Source organism: Paroedura picta, chromosome 7 (genome assembly GCF_049243985.1).
Source record: "Paroedura picta isolate Pp20150507F chromosome 7, Ppicta_v3.0, whole genome shotgun sequence".
Classification (NCBI taxonomy): domain Eukaryota; kingdom Metazoa; phylum Chordata; class Lepidosauria; order Squamata; family Gekkonidae; genus Paroedura; species Paroedura picta.
The window spans coordinates 61,689,158-61,712,678 of NC_135375.1; positions in this window are offsets into that span (position 1 = coordinate 61,689,158).

Below are 23,521 nucleotides of genomic sequence, written 5' to 3' on the forward strand. Positions count from 1 at the left end.
CTCTCTTTTCCATGCAACAGCTAGCCTACCCCTTTGTCTTAGAAGATGTCCTTCTATACCTATTCTGGGCTGCCTCTGCCTAGGAAAACCATGGCCTATTGTGAGGTTCCTTCCCCTAGAAACTCTCATATCCTCTCCCCTTTCCCTGCCAACCTGTTTTTTATTTGTCTCCCATCTTCAGCTATATCTATTTACTTCATTTACCCCTCATTTCTACACAGTGTGAATCAAAGCAGATTACATTATGAGAGGAGAATAATGATTTGGCCAACTTAACTATTAGCATATAGATGTCAATGTAATCAACATTTCTAATGTATCTCTACCAGTCATGTGCATTTGGTTTACCAATATTTTTTTCTGCTTCAGTACACCCAAATCTGAAAAATACCATTTTTTTCTCTTGCACATGTTCTCCTGTCATAAGTCAGCTGGCCCAGCACACTACCAAAAGTATCAAGCTGCCAAATGATTCTGCACTGTACAGTCTCACCTACCACAATTTATAGTAACCAAATTACTATTCATTAGTTGGAGCTTCTGTTCAAGGGTGACCTGTGGTTCTATGCCAGAACAACAAAGAAACTGGACTACTTGGAGAGTTTTGTTGGTGCAGAAAGCTGCAGCTCAGTTAATATTATAAACTAGGCAGAAAAAGCAGGCATATTATTCTCATTCAGATGCCAGAACATTAGCTACCCATCAATTACCAAGATCAGTTTAATGTGTGGGCTATCACATACAAAATCCTCAATGGCACAATTCATCGTATCTATGTAACTGCTATTCCTTCTTTGCTCATCTGGATGTTGCATTGACTTATACTGTGTAATTCCAGTGAGAAAGGTGACAATAAAGGTTCATTAAATAATATAAAAGTCATCAATTTCTAGTTCATGTTCAAAATTCAGATTATAAAGCACAAGAAGAAGCCTTCTGGGCAATTGTCCATCTCGTCCATCATTCAGCTTCCTATAGTAGTTACATGCAAAGCCATAAAGCCCTCTATCATCACTTCCCTCACCAAAACAACGTGCATTAATAGGTACATGAAGCGAACTTGCAATGATTCCTACAGTATAGGGAATCCTCTGCCCCCCACAAGCTCCAGGTCCTCTTCCCCTCTTTGCCACTACAACCTCCTGTGCCTGAACATGGAGGCCCCATTTAGGCATCCTGGAGGAAATCACAATGACTGTTTCTCTAGTCTCCTTTAGAAGCTATCAGTAGCTAAAATTGTAGCCCTTGCTGCACTATCTGATAATAAGTTCCATGAGTTAATTAAATGTTGATTCTTCTTCACTCAAAATCTTGCATGGAGACCCATCTATTAACTTTTCACACTTCATACATTTTTAAAAAGTAAACTTCTATTCCTAAACTGAGAAAAGGACTAATTTTCCTCATAGAAGATTCTCTTGAGAAATTGAGTTGCCCTTTTCTATACTGTTTTCAGCTTTATGGTACAAATTTTAGATGGGCCAAGTAGAAATGTATGCAGCTCTCCAAGTGAAAAGGGCATTATGACACTGGTTATTATATCTTCATCCCTTTGTTAATAATCTTTCACACCCAATTAGCCTTTATCACCATTGTCACACACTGAGTTGATGTTTTCACTCAGCTGTCCATGCAGAAATGGACTATAATTCCTATCAGATTTTATTCAACAGGCAGTTAAAAGTGGGTCCCTGACTTTCCCGGGGGGAGGGCAGCTCAGAGGACCAGATGCCATTTTTATCTGACATTCCAGGGGCTATGTGGTTTGTCTGATACCTCCCTCTCTTCTGACAGCTAATGGGAGATGGGCTGGACTGTCCACAATGTGAGGCAAGTAGCCAGACCAGATGCAGCTCTTGCCTGCTTTAAATTCAGTCCTCACAGGAGTGTGTGGCCACATTCTTCCTCTGTAGCTTTCCCACTCAACCAACTTTCTTCTTGATCAAATGAGTTTGTTACAGTTTTTGCTTGTGCATTTTTTCATTGTTATTGTCAGAGCTGTTGATTTCTCTAATTTGCTTTGTCACAACTTGCTAAGCATTTTTGGCATTAGACTTGATCTTTTTGAGGCATGATTGGACCTGCATGGCCATCATCCCAATTAGGGACCCCATTAAAAGGCCTCAGGAGTCAGGTTATAGAGGAATGCCCACCATGAGAAATGCTGTATTACACAGTGACTTGCACCCGGGTGTTCCCATATTGCTGCCATCCTAAGTTCTTCACTTCAATAGGTAGGCTGCGGGGATGGTGCTTTCATATTGCATGGCAGGTGAGTTGCTCAGTACTTTGGATCAATTGCTCTATGCCAAACCAAAACTTTGCAGCTGTAACGAAAAATAAAGTTGGTAGCTGTTATCCCACATACACTGTTAGCTCAGTTGTTTTGTTTGATACGTATCACTTTGTCATTGTTGGGGGCACAGTCCAAATGCCCGAATTTTACCCAGGGAGACAGATACACACAGGCAAGATTTTTATCCAAGCTAGCTGGAAGGGTGGCTCACCCGGGGGGGGGGGGAGCTGTGGCCAGCCTCCTTATACCCATCTTGCACTGTGTGTCATGCTGACCAAGCAAAACTCCTTCATTTATATAAGTTGCAAGTGCCATCTGCAAGATATGGTTATCTGGACCCCAGCTCCTTATCTATGGGATCTCAGAAGCTGGTTGTTCTAGTGTATAAGTGTAGTAATAGGACTTTGTTCTTCTTAGTAACTGATTTTAGCTTATAGATAAACCCTGATCCTTTCAGGCTATATCTTGTGTTCTTGATAGAATGCATCTTGGAAGATAAAAGACTTTTGGATTCTTAGACACACACAGGCTTAATGCAACAGAGAGGACTGCATTTTCAGGAGGAGAAAAGCTTAGAAAAACCCAGGTTAGTTTTTATTTCAGGTTATATATGTGTGGTGACAGATTTTGCCTAATGTACATCCCATTACACTACTGCCAGATTTCCACTTTTCAAAGAAGACAGTGATGACCCTTTTGAGTATTATTTTAGACAGAAATTCCTTTTGAAGGATTTTAAACAAATGTGACCCAGTGTCCATTTTGATGGCTATATTAATGTGAGGTCACTGTTGTGAGGAAGGGTAAACTATTTGTAAACATAACTAAGACACAGAAAGCAGGATTATTAAAAAACAAAATAAGATGTCTAGCAGGCTTTAAACATTGGTTTTGAAAACAGATAGGGGTTGAATGCTACTGCAACAATGGAGTTGGATAGCTGAAGCTTGAGGCAAACCTTTTCAGAGAATTATTCTTAATGGGCTTAAATATAAGACAGACCAGTTCCTTTAGAACTGAAATGCACTTTCAGTCTTGACTGACAACTGTTTCTGCCAACCAGCATATGCAAATTCCACTTTTAAAAGTTCTTCACGTGGATGCAAGAGTGATCTGGCTGCAACATCTGTTACCCCATTGATCACCAAAGTTGATTTGGCTGATCTGGCTGTCTAGGCGAGTGTCCTCTACCTCCCTCACTGCTCCATGTACATCCGTTCTGAAGCTGCACACTTGGTGAAGGAGGATGACCTTCTCACATAGAGAGAGTGTACCATTCTTCAATCAAGGGTATACAATAGCTGCACTACCCTGCTAAAACCTCCAGACAAGCTCAAGTTCTTCACATTATCCAGACTCCATAGTCACAGCAATACAGGGACCTTCTAGTTCAGTGGTCCCCAACCTTTCCGAGGCTGGGGACCGGCAGGGCATCGGGCCGCACCCCGGCGGACCGCGCCCGTGCGGGCCACGCCCGCGGATCGGGCCGCGCCCACGCCGCGCCCGCGAGCCGCGCCCGGGCCGCGCCCACTGATCGGGCCGCGCCCGCGGGCCGAGCGGGCGTGGCCCGCACAGGCGCGGCCCGGCCCTGATTCCCTCTCCCCGCCTCCCGCAGTAAGAAGCTTCCCGGGCCGCAAGCTTGCGGCCTGGGAAGTTTTTTACTGCGGGGGCGGGGCGGGGAGAGGGAGCCGCGGCCCGGTGCCATGGCCTTTGCGGCCCGGCACCAGGCCGCGGCCCGCAGGTTGGGGACCACTGTTCTAGTTTACTTCCCTCAGGTGATGCTTTGACACTTGCTGAATTTTTCTCAGTAAGCTTAATCAAAAAGCCATCTACTTTACCTGAACCAGATTTCAATTGATTTCCTCAGCAGTCAGATCCTTTATCCCTTAAGGGGTCATAGATTTAGGGTTGCCATCTTCTGGGCAGGGATTAAAGATCTCCCAGAATTACAACTGATCTCCAGATTACATAAATAATTTTCCTACTGAGATCCCTACCTTTCCCAACTCCTGCTCTCCCTAAACTCTACAGCAAATCTTGATGAATTTTCCAAAATGGATTCGGCAACCCAAGTTGCAGTTATCAATTCATTCTTAATCCCCTGCCCAACATTCCAACATACTTTCTCTCCTGGTTGAATGTGGTGTGACTCAGCATATTTAAAACCTGATAACAGACAACTAGTACATGACTTGAAGGAGGGCAGGAAAGCCACCTATCTCTCACAGAAAACTTACAATTTGTATGTTTGTGTTAGTTGACCACACTCCCCTTTGATGCAGTAGTTCATTTCTTAATTTCCTTTTCTTTAATGGTCAACTCTTTTAAGATCCCAAGTCAAGACACACTGGATTATTTTAATATTTTTAATATTTCTATTCTGTATACTTATTTCTTTATACTTTAAATTCTACTTCATTTCTAAATGTTGTAACACTGTAAAAAAATTAATCATTAAAAATCTTTTCCTTCCAGGTAATTACTATCAAGAAAATAAATATTTGCAGTCTTAGTTTTGTCCACAGACAATTCTGAGGATTGTATCTAACCATTATTCCCTATATGAGTCATAACATGGGCCTTACAAGATCATATGATCCAATGATCCAAGCTCTCCCCATCCAATCCACATTATCTGGCCTATAGTGTGAATTCTTTTATACCGTGCATTCATCCTGGCTAGAAAAAAAAGTTCAACTATAGGTAAGAATTGGTAAAAAATGCAAATAGGCAACTGGAGGTTGGAGACAGAGTAAAATAATGAACAATCTCTGCATGCTGTAGAGCAAGCTTTTTTGATGGCCCTGGAAGAGTTTTCCAATGGGGGTGGGAGTTAATTTATATATAATGCTGACCTGCCCCCCCAGTGGCCAATGATGGGCTGGGAGGAGCCCTGGGTGGGTGTGTCCACAACTGTTTCCCAACCATATTTTGCAGGATCATACCAATTCTGGGGTTTCTTGAAGCCTGACGAATGTTTCAGGAGTGTCTCAATAGCTAAAAAGTTGAGAAATACTGCTCTAAAGAATATGCTTATCTTATCTACTATTCTCTTTTTCAGAAGGGAGATTACTGTCTGTACAACTCCTGTAAGGGTTCCATTTCTATTCCTAACATTCTGACTAATAGCCCAAAGCCACCTATAATAAAGAGAACTTTCATTCTCATAGCCATAATTTCTATTCAAGCACATGCCTCCAGTGATTTCAGATCATGTTTGTCCCTCAGAGTTGTACTGCAGTTGGGAACCCTCAGAATCCTTGCCACAAAGTGGATTAGAGGATGATCAATGTTCTTAAACACTTCTTCAATATATATGTCTGCACCATCATTTATTGTGCTAGTCTGAAATATGGCCAGTGCAGAAAGCATATAGTGTCCTTGTTGTAGCAAAATCTTCATATAGCATTAGCTGTTATCCTTGCCTTCTCTAGTGTTCATGTCCAGATCACCTTTCACCTAAGAAAGATCTCTAGATATTTAAATCATTACACCTGCTCCAAAGTCTCACCTTCCATTAACCAATTAACTTTATTGAGGCATGCACAATGAGTAAAGATCATTAACTTTGATTTATAATAATTAATTCTTAATTCCTTATCTGCACACAGCAGAAATGAAATATCCTTGGCTAGTATGGCAGAAGCCACTCAGAATTATTGATATACAATAAATATTGAATAATATTGGTGCTGACATTGAACATTGCCGTACTTCTTTATCTTGCATAATCCTATTTGATAGGCTACCATGAAACCTACGCCTCACTCTCACATAAACACAATTATAAAGGCTTTTTCATTAGCCATAAGAACCTGTGACTAACAGTGCTATGTAATTATATGATCACTGGATATAGACACTTTCCTCTCCTGGAAATATATAAAGCATATCACCAACCCATAGTCTGCAATGTCTAAATCTCTTTGAAATCCTGCCTGTTCCTGAATAATAATTTGTTCATTCACTTCCCATTCCTGTAATCTAATATTAAATAAAATTTGGAGACTACTGACAATGAGCAGATTGGACTATAATTTACTGGTTGGTAACTTGAAACTTTTTTTTTTGTTTGAATTGAAACAAAATAGATACCTTCCATTTCACTGGGAGTTTACCAGTTTCATTTGGGGGGGGGGGGTAAATAACAAGGCTAAAATTGTCGTCCTATAGCAATAATGTCAGGGCCGGGAGCTCTCCCTAGTTTTCTCACTAACTAAGCCACAGATCTCCTTTTTAGCTATAGATTGCCAGACTTCTAATTCTCCTTCTTTAGCTTCTATTTCTATATTACCACTCTTTCTTTACAAATTTAGACAGAATCTTTCCCAAATCATTTTAGGACTGCTATTTGGACTGAAAAGTCAGTATATGCATATGAATGTATTATGGTCCATTATTATTGCAGGCAGAGATATGGTGTTTCCATTTTCTCTTCAAAATGTATCATTTAATTAATTTTATCATTTCTTTATATTCCTTCTTACAGAATTTAAGCAACATTCTTATTTAGTTGGTTAGCCTAAAATAACAATGTAATCTTTACTTTCTGACCCACCATCTATATCCATTCTTCCTTTCTTTAAAACCCATGATCAACATCTTCTGATCAACTGGCCTAAAGAGCTCAATTATAGGCTCATATTTGTTCAGAATTCCTTATGTTTTCTAATAAGGAAATCTCTGATCCATTCACTGTCCTTCTTACTCTGTTGAGCCTTATCTCCTGAGCCTTATGTCCCAGTTCTTCTGACCACCATAGGTTCACTCAGTCTTAGATCAGTCTAATTATTACTTGATTGGATATTCAATTACAAAATCAACTGGCAAATCATCACCTTCACTGTACTGTCCAATTTCAAAGGGTATAATTGGTTGGATAAGATTTGGATAAACCAGGATGAAATCTATAACACTTGATCCCTTGCCTGTCATACAAGTAAAATTTCCATTATTATCTAGATCAGGAGTAGTCAAACTGTGGCCCTCCAGATGTCCATGGTCTACAATTCCCATGAGCCCCTGGCAGGGACTCATGGGAATTGTAGTCCATGGACATCTGGAGGGCCACAGTTTGACTACCCCTGATCTAGAGCATCTGAGATCATTCAAAATCATCATTCCAAATGCAGAAAAAAGTGAAGTAAGAATTTCTATGCCCTATTTATCTTCAAAGTATTAAGGATTGCAAACTCATTGGACATCAGAAAGAGATCAATTGAGAATCCCAGTTGAGCAATCTTTGATTTATTAATGAGAAACCATGAGCTACATTGAAGGTCTAACTTTAGTAAAAGAATTAAACTACTTGGCTCAGATCTGAAAAATATTTTGAGCCAAAATCTGAAAATTATCAGTCAGGCCTTGGTTTCTAAAATATGTTGGTCCAACTAAGCACATAACATGGAATAAGGCACGCATTTGGACATACCAAGAGTTTGATTAAAAGAAGGTAATGTGGGTCAATATTACAATGCTTCAATTTATCCCATAAGTCATCCCTTGGTATGGAGTCAAAGGCATTTTTCAGATCCATGAATGCTACATATAGCATTCATTCTGAATCATCTAGCCTGGATGCAGGAGGTTGCAAGCGCTTCAAACTCTGCTAAGATAAGTTTAATTAGACCTTATTAGTTTCTGCTACTTCATCTTGTCACTTTTCTCTTGCTATTATCGGCTCTATCAAATGTAGAAGGGAGTCAGGGTCACTCCCCCCTCCTCACCAGCTTCAAAACAGCTGAAAATCAGGAACCTTCTCAAGCTTCCACTATTAATAAATGTGCTGTTACACCTGCTTTTCCTTACAACGTATCTGGTGCTAATCCACTGGAATTTCAGGAATGTAATTATAACAACTTGAGCTCTTCACAGCTCCTGGTCATTGACTCAATTACCATTGTTAATTAAACCTAGGAACCAGAGGCAATGGTTAAAGCCTTACACCTTATAGCCAAAACTATGAAATTTATATACAGCAAATTAAATCTGTTCCATGTCAATCTGAACACTTTAATTACTCAGGCATCAGGACCAGTGATAAGCAATCAGGTCAGAATATGATGAAGTTTCTGTGTTTCTGTTCTCCTAGGGGCACTCCTTCTAAACTGTCTCCCTGTTATTTATTTTCACCTCCTAATAACTCTTCTATATCTTTGTCCACTGGGCAGCTAATGCACAACAAGTTAAATAATGACTTTCAGCTGGTACTTGTTACCTTTATGGTTTTCCTTACTGTTTGTCACTACAATGGCAAACATGTTCCATGGAATAACAAGCAGATGGTGTCTAAACATTTGAGCATGTTATTGGATACTCTGAAATCTCTTATCAATCTAATAGCAGAAATTTTGAATAATTTTAACCAATCTCAAAAAGTGATGCTTAGAAGTCCATGTATACCTTCTCAGTAACTATGAAGTAAACTGATTTTGGCATCAAATGGGATTTTTCGTATGCGAGTATTCAAGAACGGGTTGATACAGTTACACTTGAGTAATTCTAGAAATGTGTCTCAACCCAAACCCAATAAAAAACAGCTTAAGGGAGAGATGGGTCATAGCTGTATCCATAAACAAGAGGATGCAAAGATCATGGACAAGTTGTCTGCTCCCCACATTAACCTCAATATTCTTTTAACGCTTCCTACCATTTTAGCAGATATTTCTACAAACAATCCCTTGAAGCTTCTTCCAGCGAGTTAAACTCTACAGAATCCTTGCCAGGCCCTCATGGAACTATGTCAATGCAAACTGATCTATACCATCTTTTTGGCAACCTTCCGTTATTATGTTAGAGGAGCATTTAACTCTTCAAACAACTGCATATTTGATAACATGACTTTGGATCTTCCTCATCTAGGTCAGTCTTCAAACTCCTCCCCCCTCTTCAAAAGATTTGCCAAGTACAACTCTAAATGGATGTATTTTTAATGACTTGTTAAAAACCATGGACCAAATTGTAGAATCAGAGTAACTGGCTTCTGTATCCTCTATCTATGTATTTCTCTCATCTCATGAAACATAGCTGGCTGGAAAAATAAGGTTCATGATTCTGATTTTATTAATTATTTAAATTATTTTGATCTTATTTTATTCCAGGAAACTTGGCTGCCATATGACTTAAATTTAATGGGGTTTTCTTCCTATAATTGGCCTTCATATAAAGGATTTACAAAAAGTCACTTCAAAGCAGGCCTTGTGATGTTATTCAAACCATACTGTTTCATTGTTCTACTTGACTCCTTTCCTCCCTTTGTGCAGGCTATCTCTGTTCATATTTCCAATACTTTTAAAATTATAGTTAATGTTTATTTCTACCTGCAGCCCTATTTATCTTTATTTTCTTTTTTAATTATGTTATCTGCCATATCACTCTCACCCCCCCCCCCAATAACTCTTATTGCCTGCTTGTTAGTTCTACCAATATTCGTGTTGAAGTCTCCCATTATTAGAAGTTGAGCTTTTGGGTAGTTTTATATAAGATTTATATAATATTAAGAATATTATAAGAATGATTGCGCAGGGTTACCATGCATTCCACCCTCTCTAGTGTGACAATGAACCTCCTATGAGCCAGTTTGATATAGTGGTTAGGAGTGTGGACTTCTAATGTGCTCCCCCACATGCAACCAGCTGGGTGACCTTGGGCTCACCATGGCACTGATAAAACTGTTCTGACCGGGCAGTGATATCAGGGCTCTCTCAGCCTCACCAACCCCACAGGGTGTCTGTTGCGGGGAGAGGAATTGGAAGGTGACTGTAAGCCGCTTTGAGCCTCCTTCAGGTAGGGAAAAGCGGCATATAAGAACCAACTCTTCTCCTTCTTCTATTGTGCCTTCTCACCAGCATCCGCTTGGAAGACATTCCCAGTACCCACCACTCCCACTCCCACCTGGACCCAGCTAGGGCAGTTGGTCTTCCTTAAGGTCAACCTCCCTCTTCTTTACTACCCCACTCTTGAACTGCCAGTGAAATAAGATCCATGCCTCCAGGTCCCCCAGTTTTCCCTTACTCCTCCTCTCTGAGTGATCCAGCATGTACACTGTGGGCTGAAGCCTAGTGCTGGGTTTGATTCTTTGGGTGCCCCATCTGACCTCCATTATTTCAAATGGTGGGTGAAAACATAGAACAGGTCTTCAAGGAGCTCTGGCTGTGAATGCAAGGATCTGGGGTTCAGATCTGGGGATACTGTCCATCCACCACTCCATTCTTACCTGGATAGAGTTGTCAGCTCAAATGGGTTATATGGACTCTCCATGGCTGTCTTCTCTTCTTTTAATACCAGGGACTGAATCGATAGCATCTTATTTAGTTAATCTCAGGCTTGTGAGGAGGTGATAACACTCAATAATGTCTGTGGTGGATCATTGACTGACTGTTGAAAAGTATAAACACTAAAAACATTTCCAAGATCTATAAACTAAGTCCTGAACAGTCATTTATTATGACACCTTTTCTAATTACACTGTTATAGCTCAGTCCTCTCAAATACGAAAGGGGATATTGTGTGAAGAGATATGATAATGCATGAACTATGGCAGTACTGTCAAATGTTGAGCTACGAGCATCCCCAAGGTAGCCTACATCAGTGGTCCCCAACCTTTATTAGGCTGGGGACCGGCAGGGCATCGGGCCGCGCCCGCAGGGACCGCGCCCGAGCGGGCCACGCCCGCGCTTCTGGCCGCGCCCGTGGGCTGCGCCTGCACATTGACCCGTGCCCAGCCGCGCCCGCGAGCCGCGCCCGCAGATCAGGCCGCGCCCAAAAGCCACGCCTGCGGGTCGGGCCGCGCCCGTGAGCCACGCCCGCGGATCGGGCCACGCGGGCGCGGCCTTCACGGGCGCGGCCCGGCCCTGATTCCCTCTTCCCGCCCTCCCGCAGTAAGTAGCTTCCCGGGCCGCAAGCTTGCAGCCTGGGAAGTTTTTTACTGCGGGGGGGGGGCGGGGAGAGGGAGCTGCGGCCCGGCGGCATGGCCTTCGCGGCCCGGCGCCAGGCCGCGGCCCGCAGGTTGGGGACCACTGGCCTACATCATCCACTTTAGCATCCCAAAAGTAGCTTACATCAAAGTTAAATTTTGAGGCATAGCTCAGTGGTAGAAGTTCTGCTTTGTATTGCAAAGATCTGAAATTCAATCTCCAACATTTCCAGTTTTGTTTTTTTAATCAAGTGATAGGCAATGTGAAAGACCTCTGCTTGAGACCTTGGAGAGCTGCTGCCAGTCTAAGTAGTCAATATTTATCTTGAGGGACAAAGGGTCTGATTCAGTATAAGACAGTTTCATATATTCCTACTATGGAAGTCAAAGCTGCTGATGTCCATGGCTCAAGCACTGCCCCCAATACAATTTAAATTACCATTGTCAGTGACAAGGAAATTGACATAGGGATTTGCCATTAGCCATCACTTACTGCCAAGTTAGAAATGTATGCAACAGGTGGTGAATTGAAAAGAAGACTTAATAGCAACAATGATTCATCTAGCAGGACAGTGAAATATATGAGACATGAGTCTGGCAGGAGCATGCAGTGTCACATAGGAAGGAGGGTTAGAAAGATAATAAGGAATTGGAAGCTGTAGGGGGCAGCTAACAACTGTATGTTGTACAGGGATTTAGAGATCTGACATGGATTGCCCAGTCAAGTCCAATCTCATCAGCTCTGGGAACCAAGGAAGCATCAGTCTGGTTAGTATTTGGATGGGAAACACCAGAAAAATCCAGAGTTCCTATGCAGAGACAGTGATGTCAAACTCCTTCTGAAGCCTCTTGCCTTGAAAATCTTATGGAGTCACCATAAGACAGCTGTAACTTATTGGCACATTACACAAACACACACACACACACACAAATTTTGCTGGGTAATATGGAATGAAAGGGTGGAATAAAACTCTTTTATTTTTCCATTAACATTTTTGGGAGGAACTTCTACGCATTTACTAAATGGACAATTTGGCTATCTAACACATTATGCCTATGACAAAGTAGTTATTAAAGAACTCATTATTATAAACTTACTTCTAATTTATTCATTCAAACCCATATATTATACATCCATGAAGATATAACAATATCCATCTAACTTTAATGGCACCTTATTTTTCTGTGTTAATCTATCTTACTTAACTCATCTCATTTTCAATCATTATTAAGTAATCCTTCCAAAGTAACTTGTTTACCATAACATTTTGTCCATCTGGAAGAATAATAACTTCTTTGTTATTTTATATCTGCATCCTCAATAAACAGGCATGTTTTACAAAATACATACTGCTATGAATTGCAAGTATGTACTTGTAACGCTGAGATTCAGGTGCAGTAGTTCTGGTGAACAACCCAACTTCCTAATTACTAACATTAAGGTAGATTAGGTCTTGCCATCTGAAATGAGCCTGAACATCAAACATAATGATGAAAGCTGATGCTTATTAAGGTATGAAAATGATATGGAGGTATTAAACACAAGCATTTCATAGCCAAGTTCTGTGATTAACTTTGTGTAATCACATAAAGCCATTAAATTTGTATGAGTGTATTTTCTAGTTTGCTTGCAGTATTGTATCTTGATTATTCATGTTTTTTTTTAAGAAACTTCCTTTAAATTAAACAAAGTAATTAAATAGCAAATGTTTGTGATATTTAAAAGGACATACATAGACCTAGTGTTACCTAAAATAGACTGTTTCCTGAATATAGATGGGGCAATTAGCAAACACTAGGAGCCTAAGTGAGAGGGGTAACAATGGAAAATTATACCCTTCAGAAAACTTTGCAGATAAAATAAAATAATTTTAACTGAAAAACAAAATTGAAACCAAAATACACTTTCACACAATTTAAACTAATACTCTCACAAAAGGAAAAACAGAGCTAAGATGGTGCAATAGAGGTTGTAATTTTTTTTGTTGGGGGGAGAGGGTTTGAGATGTTATAGCTACCTTCCAAAGTGTAGAAGTCCAGAGTAAGAAACAGCAGAAGCTAGCAGAACTTCAGGTGTATGCAGGATATCTGGAAGACACAGACTGTCTCGTGAAAAAAAGGGAGTCCTTGTGTAGTGGGGGCTTGAGAAGAATCTTACACACACATATACACATACACAATAAAAGCTTCTAATGTGTCTTAAATAGACAGATCTGTGTTTGGAGGCTAAAGTTGGCTCTGTAGCCCCTTAAACAATGAACTTGGTTTAATTAGTCAAGTCAAGTCAGATTTTATTGCACGTAGCCATAGGTCATTACAATACAAAAGGAAAATATAAAAGGATTTAATACATTTCAAATCAGTAATAAAAAAGCAAATAAGAGAATGTGCAATCTCAGACAACAATCACTTATCATCATAAAAACATTTCCAGACTACATGTCCACCTATCCTATAGCTCCTCTAGGTACTTGTTCACTGCAGCACCACTCTGGCCCTTATTTTCTTTGCTGCAAGGGCAAATAATGACATTTTCTTAGAAACAAATTAATTAGTATCTGCTAACAAAAACACAAGTTTTTCCTGATCGGATTTATCATTTAGCCCATCTAGTAGGCCAGCAAGAAATTTGGCCCTAGGATCTGTATACAATGAGCAAGTAAGAATGTAATGTGGGAGATCCTCCAGAACTAAAGCTCCACAAATACAAAAGCACTGATCTTTTGGTGTTTTATGGTATCGCCCATTCAGTACAGCTGTTGGCATTGTTTGAAATCACATGGAGGTAAAAGCTACTCTGAGACTATGAGTAACTTGGTTTAATTGCCAGTGCAAAGTAAAGTAATCTGGGGAACAGATGAAATCCATTTTTGGATTGGACAAAACATATGGTGAGGTCCTGGAGGTTCCCAGGACAGAAAGAATACCTGTTAATTGTCCTGATTGTCCCATGATGACTTTCCCAGAAAGGAAAACAAAGGCAAGTCTGCTTTGACTGAATTAAGCAAAATGCAAATAGAGTCTTGATGACCCTGAAACAAGAGGATGGGAAATGAGTTCAGATGTGATCGAAGAGTTAAATGGTGTTCCTTAGGTTTGGTGAAAAGGAAGAAGTAACTTAGAGGGTGATGAAATTAGTAACAAATCCTGAGAGCACCACTGACCTCTGAATAGGCATTCTTTCAAGAGAGAGGGAGAGAAAAACTAGCAACTGAGTAGAATCATAGAGTTGGAAGGAGCCAACTAGTCCAACCCCCTGCTCAATGCAGGATCAGCCCAAAGCATCCTAAAGCATCCCAGAAAAAAAGTACCTCTGAAGATGATGTCACCTGAGGAATCCAGACATCTGATTAGAGAGTACACTTTCCTGTTTTTGCTTTACTTTAAAAAACTAATATAATACTAAATAGACACATAATCCAAATCCAGATCTTTGGAAGAAGAAAACCAAAGCAGGGCTTCTTGAACATTAAGAGTTTCAGAAGAGCCATAAATGTACAGGTCTCCAATACCCTTATTGTTGCTGTTTTTTGTGCATTTATATTTGTTGCTCAGAGGATTAAAATAAAAATGGAACATCCTTGGGGTTAAGCATAGCTTGAAAGCTGAACTCACAGCTCTCTCTTATGCAGCACCCTTCCAATGAGAGATTACTATTTCACTGCTATGAACCAGAAGAGTGTCATTAGATTATATATATACTAGTAATCAAGCCCGCTGTATGATTAATACAGCGGGCGCTAGGAACTTACTGTGGGTGGGGGCTCCGTCGGGCAGCGGGTCCTCCCCCGGGCGGCGGGCTTTCAGCGGCGGCGGCCTGAGGCGGGGGGGGCTGCTCCGGGCGGCGGTCTCTGTTCGGCGGCGTCCTGATGGGGCGGGGGCTGCCCTGGGCGGCGCCTCTCGCCGCGTCAGGCCTCCGGGCAGGGAGCCCCCGGCAGCCGCGCTCTGTGCGACTGCCGGGGTCTCCCTCGGGCAGCGGCCTGACGTGGCAAGAGGCGATTCACGCTTCTCGTCGCGTCAGGCCAGGAGCAACTGCGAGCCGCGCTGCACCATTTATTTAGTCCGTGGCGCCTGCAGCGCCACGGGCGGTTTAAAGATAGCATATGAAAACATTGCAGATAAGAAAGCTCCAACAAAATAGCAACTATGACATCGGTTACATTTTAACAGTAGGAAGTGGAAAGTGGAAATGTCACTCCCCCCACTGGTGCAAAGTATCTCTTACTTTTAGAAGATTGTCTGTGTTTCTTCTGATTTTTGTTTTGTATGAGAGTGGAATCTTCAGGTTTGGAACACAAGTTAAACCAGACAGAAATTAATGACAGTGTTATAAGATTGGAAAATAATGCTGGCTGTGACCAAATAAGCAAGGAGGATGAAGTGGTGAGATCTGTCAGGGATAATTTACTAGAATGAAACAGTGTGAGGGTTGGGGTAATGGAATATTTTTCTGCTGCTAGCATCCATGTTTTGTTTTTGATTTCTTAGGAACAGTTCCTGTCAAGTTCACCTTCTTTCTTCCTGTCTGTAACTGTATACATATAATGAAATATAAGTGGCTTCCTTGGCATCAATATTTTAGAGATACGTGTCACAAAGTACCATGTTTATCATCCTGATAGGGATAGGCATACTCTTTTTTAAAAAGTAGAGATCCAGGGTAATTACAATCCCCATATACTTATTTGACCTAAAGCACAATTTGCACTGAAACACACAAGCGTATCAAGTTCAGCTGCAGCAGCACATGAGCCATGCTGGTTTGCTACATTTATTTATATAAAAGAAGCAATTTTGTAAACCTTATAACAATATAAAATCAAATCTGTACATTCATGAATATTTCATCATTCCCCCCCTTACATGTAGCATCTAAACTTTTCCCATGGGACTTTCTCAGGTGGGTTCTGAAATCAGTAACAATTAGTAGAGCAGAGTAGTGGCTTTCGTTAGATGAAGACAAGTTCAAGTACTATAGACATTATGCATTAAAGTGACTGTTTCATATTCCCTCAGGATGTTGTAGCACCAGACAGTCACCCCAGCTCTTTAGCAGCATTTCTTCTGATGCATAGAAAGAAATATTCATTGAATTTTGAATCACTTTCTATCTAGGGAGCAGCCCTAGAAAAGTCACATAACACACAATGCAATTTTATAAAACATGCTTTTTGAAGGGGAAAAGAGTAACTAACACAGCAACCCTAAAGGGAGGGGGATCCGAATTAGCATATAAACAAGTTATGCTGGTGTAAAGGCAGTTTACATGGGTGCAGGGCACTAGTGGTCATGCATGACTGAGTTCCACCAGCACAGAAGAACTGCAGCCACATACCTGCAGACCAATAGCACAAAGTCCACCACTGGCATATATGTTGGCATTCCAGGGAATGTGGCAGCAGTTAGGTGGTTTCAAATGTGTTTTCAGCATGGGAGCATCCCCCTCCAGCAGGCACAAAGTTGCACCAGCAAAAATGGTGTTATAGCACAAATGTACTCCCCTCACCACAGCTGCAGCCACACATTCAAGACCTCAAGCAGCTTGGGATACTAAGTGTGCAACCACTCAGTATACTCCCCGCTCTGACTATGCCCCTTCTTGGGATGCAATCATGCTCCCCACCACTACAAATGTTTCCAGGAAATCATTTCAGTGTTCCCAGAAATGGCCTGTCACAAATTATGATGTTCAAAGTGAAAGAAGCAAGAAGCCAACTACAGCAGAATACTCCGTCTTTTTATGCCAAGGTCCTTGGAACTCAGGCAAGGCAGAGTAATACTGACTAAAGAATACATTTTTATTTAAAAGAAATCCTAAACCATTTTAATTTAGCAATTTTAGTAACAGCATTATAGCATCCAAGGTAGAGGGATTAACTGGAAGCAAAATAGACAAATGTCCTGTCCAGTAGTGAAGAAGATCCTTTGAAGAGGAGAAAGAGAGAGACACAGACAAAAGCTCAGCTTGTATCTCGGTGGTCTGTCTGGTACCAAGACAAAAACAAAACTGAAGCAAGTTTGCCCCTTGTTTAAGTACCCAAAAATGTAACCTGCAGCCTAATTGGCATGGCACAGTTTGTGAATGGGGGCAGGGGATTAATGTGAGAAGTGAAAAAGGTTGCAACATGGCTGATTTCTAAGAATAAAGGTGCTCATATTGTTTAGGTACAATGCCCTCACATGATCTTTTTTAATCTTTCCAAACCATTGTGAACATTTCATGTGTTATATCCACCCTATCTTTCTTATTATCACACATGTTACACCCAATCAATAATAGAAAGTCGAGGAACAGAGGATTCCATATCACTGTCAGGTATGAAAAACAGCATCAAAATATCATTAATACTTTGATTGTCTCTTAACAGTATACTAAAACTTTGTTTAGATAATGAACTGCTAGAAACGTTGCTAAGCCTAACCATGGCAGCAGGAACTCCTTTTGGGAGGGCCAGAATTTTCTGGGAAAAAATTATATTGACTTCTCCTGACTTCTATTAAAGTTATCATTCCAGCCCTACATAACAGAGTCATATAATAATTGAGGGATTACATTGCTCACAAATAATTTAAGTGTTAGTTCTATTAGGAAGCCTTATTTAGTTAAATTAAAATTTTGAATAGCCCCAGATGTTCTAATGGCAGCCTAGTCAGGGGGCAATACCTTCCCTGGTCAAACCCCTGCAGCAGCCAGCAAGCATTGCCATCTGGGAGATGGCATGAAGGTTAGAAGGAAGCTGAATGTATCCATAGCAGGGTTGGGTGCTTCGGTGTCCGAAGTGGCCGTTCACACGTGAAACAGCCAGCGCTGCACTGCAGGGGGGGGAGGCATGGGCATTGGCGCACCAGTGGGTGCGTGCCCACCGCTGCACCTGCACCTGCCCTCCCCCCTGCAGTGTGGCACTGGCTGTTTCGGGCGCAAACAGCTGCTTTGCATGCCAAAGTGGCCAATCCTAATCCATACCATATCAGAAACCTTCTTATCTGCATTCCACTCTTGATCCTATAGCTATACTTCTCTCTCCCCTAAATTGCTGCAGTATCACCATTCTGGGTGCATATTTCATCCAGCTGTGCTCAAAATGAATACAATAGATCGATATGGTTCTGCACCCACAATACCAGTGGGCTAAAGATCATATTTATAAATGATCTAGATGAGGGGGTGGAGGGACTACACATCAAGTTTGCAGATGACACCAAATTGGGAGGACTAGCAAATACTCCAGAAGATAGAGACAGTGTTCAACGAGATCTGAACACAATGGAAAAATGGGCAAATGAGAACAAGATGCAATTTAATAAAGGTAAGTGTAAAGTTCTGCATCTGGGTCAGAAAAATGAAAAGCATGCCTACTGGATGGGGGATACGCTTCTAGGTAACACTGTGTGTGAACGAGACCTTGGGGTACTTGTGGATTGTAAGCTAAACATGAGCAGCCAGTGTGATGCAGCGGTAAAAAAGGCAAATGCCATTTTGGGCTGTATCAACAGGGGCATCACATCAAAATACAAGATGTCATAGTCCCATTGTATACGGCACTGGTCAGACCACACCTGGAGTACTGTGTGCAGTTCTGGAGGCCTCACTTCAAGAAGGACGTAGATAAAATTGAAAGGGTACAGAGGAGAGCGACGAGGATGATCTGGGGCCAAGGGACCAAGCCCTATGAAGATAGGTTGAGGGACTTGGGAATGTTCAGCCTGGAGAAAAGGAGAGGGGACATGATAGCCCTCTTTAAGTATTTGAAAGGTTGTCACTTGGAGGAGGGCAGGATGCTGTTTCTGTTGGCTGCAGAGGAGAAGACATGCAGTAATGGGTTTAAACTTCAAGTACAACGATATAGGCTAGATATCAGGAAAAAAAATTCACAGTCAGAGTAGTTCAGCAGTGGAATAGGCTGCCTAAGGAGGTGGTGGAGCTCCCCCTCACTGGCAGTCTTCAAGCAATGGCTGGATACACACTTTTCTTGGATGCTTTAGGATGGTTAGGGCTGATCCTGCGTTGAGCAGGGGGTTGGACTAGATGGCTTGTATGGCCCCTTCCAACTCTATGATTCTATGATTCTACCTCTGAATTTACATTCAAATTTTTCAGGGCATTCAGAAGCTGTGAGTTTTTGGCCCCCTCCTGGTCCTTTACAGGCCATGCCCTTATCCAGGGTGGATATAGGCTAGATATCAGGAAAAAAAATTTCACAGTCAGAGTAGTTCAGCAGTGGAATAGGCTGCCTAAGGAAGTGGTGAGCTCCCCCTCACTGTCAGTCTTCAAGCAAAGGTTGGATACACACTTTTCTTGGATGCTTTGGGCTGATCCTGCATTGAGCAGGGGGTTGGACTAGATCAGTGATTCCCAAAGTGGGTGCTACCGCCCCCTGGTGGGTGCTGCAGCGATCCAGGGGGGCGGTGATGGGCCACAGGTGCATTTGGGGGCAATGAATAACTGTAAGGGGGCGGTGAAAGCATAAAAGAAAGAAGAGAAGATTTAAAAAAATTAATTTCCAGGGGGCGCTGAGTAATATTTTTTCTGGAAAGGGGGCGGTAGGCCAGATAAGTTTAGGAACCACTGGACTAGATGACCTGTATAGCCCTTTCCAACTCAATGATTCTATGATTCTAAAATAGATTATGGGTTCTAAATACAGAATATAAACAAGTTGAGTGTTTCCTACTGTTGCGAAGTTTCTGATTTCAACCTCTGGGAGCATTTGGGGCTAGGGCATTGGGAGAAGCATCACTCAGTTCTCCAAAACTCAATTTCAGGTATTTCCACGAGCCTTCCAACAGTCACTTCATTCTCATCTCTACACACATTAAAACAGTATCAGGGGCAGGAGAAATCTCCTGCTGTATCGGCGATCTTAGTGCTATCCCAAACAAACATTAAAAACATTCTAACTGCATCATTCATGTAGGTATGGTCAGCTCAAGGGGGGAGGGGCCTTGAATAAATGAGGACTTTCTCTTTTAATAAATATCTTTTGCCATTTGATATTAGAACTTCATCAGTAAGATTATGAAATCACAATGTATGCTAACAGAACTATAAATAAAGGAATGTTTGATAATAAAAACATTATTGCAGTTATCTGATACTGATTTAAAACCACACAATGTTCGTATTGATCGTAGAATGCAGTTAGTCAGACTGTGGTGTAGTTTTTCTGCACAAATTAGCTACATATTTACAGTTTGAATCCATTAATCTGAACTAGTCAAATTACTGGTACAATAAATCACTTAATGATTGGATTTAAACTGAGAGTAATTATGGGAATTGGGAGAAACCACTTCATAGAGCATGAAGTATCCTATTCCCGACAAAAACACTTTCCTGAAATATTATGGACAGGTGTAGTACAAGGATTTATTCATCTCATGCCAAGGGGTTTCAGTGGCTATTAATCAAGTCCCAAATTGGGATTAAACCATTATGTTATAAATTAATAATGTGGCTCTGTCCCCTGGGCAAGAGGCATTCTGCTTTCTCCTGAGGATTAAGGTAGCCAAGTAGTATTATTGACACAGATGTAGCACATTAATATATGATTGGCATATGAATCTGCAATACAAGAAAGTATATGAAATTTCCTCAGGGGAAATCAATCTATCCTTGGAAACTGTGACTAAGGAATGACTAATGATCCTAACACCTGTATTTGAAACTTTTTGTTTGTTTGTTCTGTGCCTGGTTTTGGCTCCTTGTCTTATATTGCAGAGGATTAACAAATCATGTTTATTATACCTGAACAGCTTGGTTATAAATTCTCTCCTAAATTCCCTGGTCAACTGCTGAGCAGACTTCTAGTCCTCAGAATTGTCTTTAAAAAAGTTGGCTATTCTGTAGAATTCACAACTACTGAAGCTAAGGACTTCTCATCAGTACACTGGGGAAAAGGAAGGCAGGGGGCACTTATTTTATTTATTTATTTGTTTGTTTAGCACAAGACTTGTGTTTTGCACACTGTACAAGAATAGAGAAGTATTGCTTTTCTTTCTCATTTTTTTCTCTGATTTTTAATTTCTTTCTGCACAACTGCTGGCAGAAGAAAAGGCTGTCAAATCAGCTATAGAAGCCAAAAATATGAGGAAAATTACCATTGCTCCAATGGTGAAAATAAGGAAAATTATCATTGCTCCGATGTGAGTACAGAGTTTCAATGAGATCCTAGCGCATTGTCACTACACAATGACATCAGTTCTATGGTTCAATGAGATCCTAGTTTCCATGAGACCCTAGAGCATTGTCACTACACAATGACATCAATTCTATGGTTCATGCTGAAAATCACATCATGCAGTTAGAATCATAGAATCATAGAGTTGGAAGGGGCATACAGGCCATCTAGTCCAACCCCCTGCTCAACGCAGGACTAGCCCAAAGCATCCTAAAGCATCCAAGAAAAGTGTGTATCCAACCTTTGCTTGAAGACTGCCAGTGAGGGGGAGCTCACCACCTCCTTAGGCAGCCTATTCCACTGCTGAACTACTCTGACTGTGAAATTTTTTTCCTGATATCTAGCCTATATCGTTGTACTTGTAGTTTAAACCCATTACTGCGTGTCCTTTCCTCTGCAGCCAATGGGAACAGCATCTTGCCCAGTTGAAGCAAAAGCAATATTTATCCCCGTCTCAAACCTCCCACATGATGCCAGACCATGGCTGGCAACCCTAAAAAAGGTAATTTCCCACCATATTTGTTTTTGTATTCTAGTTTCTTTTTCCTTTCTCAGGACTTGTGTATCACCACTTTTGGTGGAGGCACTTCAGTATCATCAGTGAAACTGTGTAGACTGTACATGTGTATTTTGGGGCCTAACTATATATTATGTATATTGCAATATCCCCCCCCCCCTTGTCTCTGTGGAGGGAAATATGTTGTGAGTTTGTGGCGGACTGTTTCATGTTGGAAAATGGTGTGCAGGGGAATCTTAAATTTTTTATACTTGTCCACCATAGTCCCAATTTCACTTGTGCTTGGGAACTGTATTCCCCACATGAAACTCTAGGTGCAAGTCTGATATACAATAATATAATCATAGAGTTGGAAGGTACATCCATGGTCATCTCGTCCATCTCCCTGCAGAATGCAGGAAATTCACTACCTGCCAATGCACAGTAAGATCAATTCCAGGCCCAATTTATACCCCCCCCCCAAAAAAAAATCACATGGACCAAAGAAAATGTAATGAATTATTAGTCCCAGGATATTCACTGGGTGTGTGTATGGAAAATGTGAATCTGTCAGCATTACACAAATGTAGACATGATGGTTTGGCCTGAACCCAATTTGGTATATGCTGAATCACCCAAATCCCAATTTCGGGATAGGCATTCAGATTCAGTTGACTTGGGAAAGCTGAGTTTTTTAAGCTGCAAAGCCCACCAAACACCTGATTCCATTGAGAGAACTGTCTCCCTGAGATGTCTTGGGTTCTGCCAGAGTCCTGACAAGCAGTTGATCCATGAAGAGATTCTCTCTACTGATCAGCCTGGCTATGCATTTGATCCCACACGCAAACACAAACACACACACAGCCTGACAAACGGCTGATCCTCAAAAAGGCTTTTCTCCCCATGATCAGCTTGGGCTGTGCAGAGAAGTTAAATTTCAACCAAATCTTCTTGCACAGCCCAAAACACAGCAGATCCTGCAGCCAGAACTCTCTCCCCAGGATAACGTGGGGTTCTACGGGGAAGGTAGTTTGAACCTGATCCTGAGGATCAGCCGTTTGGTGAGGTCTTGGTGTAGAAAATTCCTTGGCTAGTTATTTTGGGGACTTAGTGCCCATGCTGAGTCTACCTTTTGTATTTCTCAGGATTTCATGGTCTCCATAACAATTGTGGCTCTGCCTCAGGTAACATCAGGCTCCACGCTCTGTGCAGGTCAGACACATGATCTGGTGTTTTACTCTGGGCAGGAAAAATTAGTCTTAAATTGAAGGGATTGGCACATCCACTCCTAAAGAAACTGTCTCCTAAAGAAACTTTCCCAGGAGAATTGAATAACTACCATCCAGCCTAAAATGTCTGATCATTTGACAAAGTGATTTAAAGAACAATGGCTGGGTAACTTCAGGGAATGGATTGTTTGAATCTATTCCAGTCTGGTTTCAGGCCTGGTGTGAACGAGTTCAAGAATGTGGAAAGGAATTGGCAGAAAGACAAGCCATACTTCTATCCATATGATATAGATTACTGTTGTTACCAGAATGGTACTTTTTGAAGATAAGTAATATACTTCTGTGAATGCTTATACGAATAGATCTGAAGGTATATACACAAGTGTAAAGCAGCAGAATAAAATCATG